Source organism: Procambarus clarkii, chromosome 29 (assembly GCF_040958095.1).
Source record: "Procambarus clarkii isolate CNS0578487 chromosome 29, FALCON_Pclarkii_2.0, whole genome shotgun sequence".
Classification (NCBI taxonomy): domain Eukaryota; kingdom Metazoa; phylum Arthropoda; class Malacostraca; order Decapoda; family Cambaridae; genus Procambarus; species Procambarus clarkii.
In genome coordinates, this window is record NC_091178.1 from 1,883,603 (window position 1) to 1,889,602 (window position 6,000).

Below are 6,000 nucleotides of genomic sequence, written 5' to 3' on the forward strand. Positions count from 1 at the left end.
AGAGATGTAGGCTAGCTAAGCAGCAAAGTAAAAGGGCGTGGAGAAACTATAGAAATAACGGGACACTGGAGAGCAGAGAAAGATACCAGAGTGCCAGGAATGAATGTCAGGTTGAGAAGAGAGGCAGAAGGGCAATATAAAAGTGACATCGCAAGCAAGGCGACTCGACCTAAATTGCTACCCAGCCACATCAGGAGAAAAACAACAGTAAAGGAACAGGTAATGAAATTGAAGATAGGGGCAGACAGATTCACTGCAAACGACAAAGAAGTGTGCAAGGAACTGAATAAGAAATTACAGATCTTCATATTAGAGGAAGGAGAAGTTCCAGAGATAAGAGAGGGAATAGTTGACCAAGAACCACAAGAAAAGTTTGAGATTACCAGTGGGGATGAAAGGAAGCTTTTGCTAGAGATGTATATGACAAAGGCTATAGGCCCCAGATGGAATCTCCCCTTGGATACTAAAGGATTGAGCAAAAGCACTGTACCTGCCACTCTCCATAGTGTATAACAAATCACTGGTAACAGGGGAACTGCTAAAAATTTGGAAGATGGCTGATGTAGTCCCGATAAACAAGAAAGGGGATAGGCAGGAGGAACTGAACTACAGGCCAGTGTCCCTAACATGCATACCATGCAGGCTGATGGAGAAGATTGTGCGAAAAATGCTTGTGGAACATCTGGAGCGAAAGAACTTTGTAACACAGCATCAACATGGGTTCAGGGATGGCAAGTCCTGCCTCACAAGATTAATTGAATTCTACGATCAGGGAAAAAAAATCAGGCAAGAAAGAGATGGGTGGGCAGATTGCATATTTTTGGATTGCCAGAAAACCTTTGACACAGTTACACACAAGAGGCTAGTAAATAAGCTGGAGATGCAGGTAGGAGTGTAAGGGAAGGTACTCCATTGGACAAGGGAGTACCTAAGCAACAGAGAGACACTGTGAGGGGTGACGTCTCAGATTGGCGAGACGTCACCAATGGAGTCCTGCAAGGTTCAGTCCTTGGACCTATACTGTTTTTGACATATGTAAATGATCTCCCAGAGGACATAGAAACGTTCCTCTCATAGTTTGCTGATGATGCGAAAATTATGAGGAGGCTTACAACAGAGGATGATAGTAGGAGGCTACATGATGACCTAGACAGACTGAATGAATGCTCCGACAAATGGCTACTGAAGTTCAACCCGAGTAAATGCAAGGTCATGAAACTAGGCGGTGGAAACAGGAGGCCAGACACAGGATACCGAATGGAAAATTATGTACTAAATGAAACGGACAGAGAAAGATCTAGGAGTTGATATCGCACCAAACCTGTCTCCTGAAGCCCACATAAACAGAATTACATCTGCGGCATATGAGAGGCTGGCTAACATCAGAACAGCCTTCAGGAACCTGTGTAAGGAATTATCCAGAACCTTGTACACAGCATATGTAAGACCAATCCTGGAGTATGCGGCCCCAGCATGGAGCCCGTACCTTGTCAAGCACAAGACGAAGCTGGAAAAGTTCAGAGGTATGCCACTAGGCTAGTCCCAGAACTAAGAGGCATAAATTACAAGAAGAGGCTGCGTGAAATTCACCTCACGACACTGGAAGACAGAAGGGTAAGAGGAGACATGATCACTACCTACAAAATTCTCAGAGGAATGACAGGGTAGATAAGGATAAACTTTTTAATACGGGTGGTACGCAAACAAGGGGACACAGGTGGAAACTGAGTACCCAAATGAGCCACAGGGGATGTCAGAAAGAACTTTTTCAGTGTCAGAGTAGTTATCAAGTGGAATACATTAAGCAGTAATGTGGTGGAGGCTGACTCCATACACAGTTTCAAATGCAGATATGATAGAGTCCAGTAGGCTCAGGAATCTGTACATCAGTTGATTGACGGTTGAAAGGCGGGACCAAGGAGTCGGAGCTCAACCCCCACAAGCACAACTGAGTACAACTAGGTGAGTACACACAATGTAGAAGTACAATTTGCTCTGAAAACTTCATCCGAAAGGCTTTGAAAGTCCCTGATAATTACTTTAGCCATGAACGTAATAGACTTGAGTGTGACCTCACCATACTACATTACTCATCTTTTGCTGTCGCCAGCTCCTGTTGCATATTCCAAGTAGCGTGTGTCTATACCTACGCCCGCATGTTTATGTAGCTACACTAAACAATTTTACTGGGGAATCCAAGCATGCGGGTTCGAGCCCATTTCATGACCTCAATGTTTTATTATTTTTTTTCTTTCTAAGTTAAATCATAGTTTGGCAGTTTGAAAGGATGTAAAGGGGATGATTGGCTATGGGAGTCTGGGAACCATGATGCGTTGGTAATTGACTGATTCCTGGCATATCCATTCAAGCTCACGTGGCATTTACGAGGAAAAAATCCAATTACTTTGTTCTGTATGAACATATTTGGTAAGGAAACTAACATGAAAAGAGACAGTGATACTATAGAAACAAAGCCCATGAATATCGAAGCTGCCGCAAATGCCTCGACTACAACACACTGCGTCAGCGGCCAACGGTTAGATCTTGACCTTGAAGCTCTGAAGGAGACGGATGTGGGAGACGGGAACAAAGGTGCCTTTAGCACATCCCGTACGTGTACACCCCGAGGGCTTGCTGGCTCCACAGCCCGCTGGTGTTGGTCGCGGTCAGGGCCACTAGCCCGTGCACACGCACGCAGGACCGCGCGTGCGGACGGACGCTTGACCGCGTGGGATCTCGCTGACGCAGACGGACTCGTCCACCCGTAGAGATGGCTGCTAGTCTGCGCATGTAGGTGTCGTGGACAAGAATGCTCTTGGTTTATGGCATATGCTGCCTTCGTTATTCTGTTGATGTGTGTGTGTGTGTGGTGCTAGGAGCGGATCTATCTCGAGATCTACTAAGTCTCTGCTTTTCAGAAGTTGGAAATTTCCGTCCCCTTCATCCTGTACTGTAAGTGAGGTCTTGCTCCAACGCCTGTCCTCATAACCTTGCATTTGTCAGGGGTTGAACTCTAGTAGCAATTTCTCAGACCGTCTCTAGAGATTGTCTAGGTTGCAATGTATTGCAGTCCTCCTCAGTTCTAAATCGCTTCATTAGTTCATTATCGTCAGCAAAAATGCATATGAATGATCTTACTTTGTGTTAAATCGTTTACTAATGCTAATTAGGAACAGGATGGGCCCCTAGTACCGACCCTTGAGGTACTCCACTCGTTACCGGTCTCCATTCCCATAGTTCTCCTCTTGCTATGACACGTTGACCTCTTCCTGACAGGTCCTCCTTCATCTCATTAATTACTTTTTCTAATACACCAGCCTGTTTTTCGAGTTTTTATGGGAGTCGCTTGTGAGGAACAGTGTCAAGAGCTTTCTGGCAATCAAGGAAAATGTAGTCTACCCAGCCCTCTCTATCCTGTTTGCTGTCATCTTGTCATTTAAACTCTACTAAGTTGGTCAGCAAAAATTTTTACTTTGTAATGCCCTAGTTATTCTAGGGAATTCCCTAGTTATTCTAAGTGTGTGTACACACCTAGTTGTGCTGGCGGGGGTTGAGCTTTGGGTCTTTGGTCCCGCCTCTCAACTGTCAATCTACTGGTGTACAGATTCCTGAGCTTTTCAAGCTCCATCATATCTACATTTGAAACTGTGTATGCAGTCAGCCTCCACCACATCACTTCCTAGTGCATTCCATTTACTAACTACTGACACTGAAAAAAGGTTCTTTCTAATGACTGTGGCTCATTTGGGTACTCGGTTTCCACCTGTGTCCCCTTGTGCGTGTACCACACGTGTTAAATAATCCATCCTTGTCTACCTTGTCAATTCTCTTGAAAATTTGTATGTGGTGATCATGCCCCCCTGATCTCTTCTGTCTTCTAGCGACGTGGGTTGCAGTTCACTCAGCCTATCCTCGTAACTCATGCCTCTTAGTTTTAGGACTAGCCTAGTGGCAAACCTCTGAACTTTCTCCAGTTTCGTCTTGTGCTTGACAAAGTACGGGTTCCATGCTGGGGCCGCATACTCCAGGATTGGTCTTACATACGTGGAATGCAAGGTTCTGGAAGATTCCTTACACAGGTTTCTGCAGGCAGTTCTGATGTTAGCCAGTCTTGCATACGCCGCCGATGTTATTCTTTTGATGTGGGCTTCAGAAGACAGGTTTGACGTAATATCAACAGACAGGTTTTGGCGTGATTGTGTGTGTGTATATATTCACCTAGTTGTGCTTGCGGGAGTTGAGCTCTGCTCTTTCGATCCACCTCTCAACTGTCAATCAACTGTGACTAACTACTATTTCCCCCCCCCCCCACCACACACACCCCAGAAAGCAGCCCGTGACAGCTGACTAACTCCCAGGTTCCTATTTGCTGCTAGGTAACAGGGGCATTAGGGTGAAAGAATCTTTTGCCCATTGTTTCTCGCCGACGCCCGGAATCGAACCCGGTACCACAGGATCACGCTTCCAGCGTGCTGTCCGCTTAACCACCGGCCCCCCTGTTGTGTGTGTGTGACAGACACACAGAGAGAGAGAGAGAGAGAGAGAGAGAGAGAGAGAGAGAGAGAGAGAGAGAGAGAGAGAGAGAGAGAGAGAGAGAGAGAGAATAAGGGTTTAAGTGTGCATCATTGGTGTGAGTGAGGACAAGTCCTTGCACTTGGAGGTGCTGTTGTTTAACGTGGGAGTTTGACTTGTAGTGGTGTGGGAATCTCTTATTGAAATTACCATGAGCCGTGAGACTCTCCAAGAGACATTTATCTCTGCACTTTGCCCCGTGAGACAGCGTGAGATGCCTTTGTATAGGAGCTGTGATTGAGGCTTCCTCTGGACGTTTGTGTGATGAAAGGCAGACTTATTTTTGCCCTTGTTGCTATGGAAGCCGTCTGGAGGATATGTATACTTCGAATGAATAATATCCATATGATATATTTCGTCTTCAGTCCCCCAATGTGTATTTAAAAAACCGTTGAATCTGGTAATTACTTTGGTCTTCAATGACCTTCAGCACATACCTGGTTATTTTAAACTAAAACAAAAAATAAACGAACAGTGATTGCCCCTCTTAATCCCGACTGCACCATGCCCCTCTCAGTCACGACTGCACCCTGCCCCCCTCTCAACCACGACTGCACCCTGCCCCCCCTCAATCACGACTGCACCCTGCCCCCCCCCTCAATCACGACTGCACCTCTCTCAACCACGACTGCACCCTGCCCTCCTCTCAACCACGACTGCACCCTGCCCCCCTCTCAACCACGACTGCACCCTGCCCTCTCAATCCCGACTGCACCCTGCCCCCCTTCAATCACGACTGCACCCTGCCCTCTCACCCTCGTCAGCCTGAAGGGGGCTGCGACAGCCAAGGGCCCAGCATATCACAGAACCTCCCATCACGTCCAATAATAATGTGTGCAGGGAGTGATCAAGGGAGTTGAACCAGGGTCGAGCGATTTGCCATTCTGAAGCACTACACCGCCAGACACACTGACGTCACACGATTCACTTAATGCGGCTAAATGACCGTGAATGGCACGTTGGGGGATTGGACTAACGGGTCCAGTGTTGCAAGTGCAGTGTGTTGTCCACTTGACTGCAGGGGCTGGTGCAATGAGGGCAGTGGATTGTGCACCAATCATGTGAAGGACGCGTCAATTGCCCCTCCCTCTCTCGTAACTGCCAACTGATCTGAGGTATAGGGTCAAGGTTGTGTGATGTTTGTTCTCTCCTGTCTGTTTCTGTGTGTCTGTCTGTGTGTCTGTCTGTGTGTCTGTCTGTGTGTGTGTCTGTGTGTCTGTCTGTGTGTCTATCTGTGTGTCTGTCTGTCCTTCCCTCCCCCCCCCCCCCCCCCCCCCCCCCCCTCTCTCTCTCTCTCTCTCTCTCTCTCTCTCTCTCTCTCTCTCTCTCTCTCTCTCTCTCTCTCTCTCTCTCTCTCTCTCTTTCTCTCTTTCTCTTTCTCTCTTTCTCTCTTTCTCTTTCTTTCTCTCTTTCTCTTTTTCTCTTTTT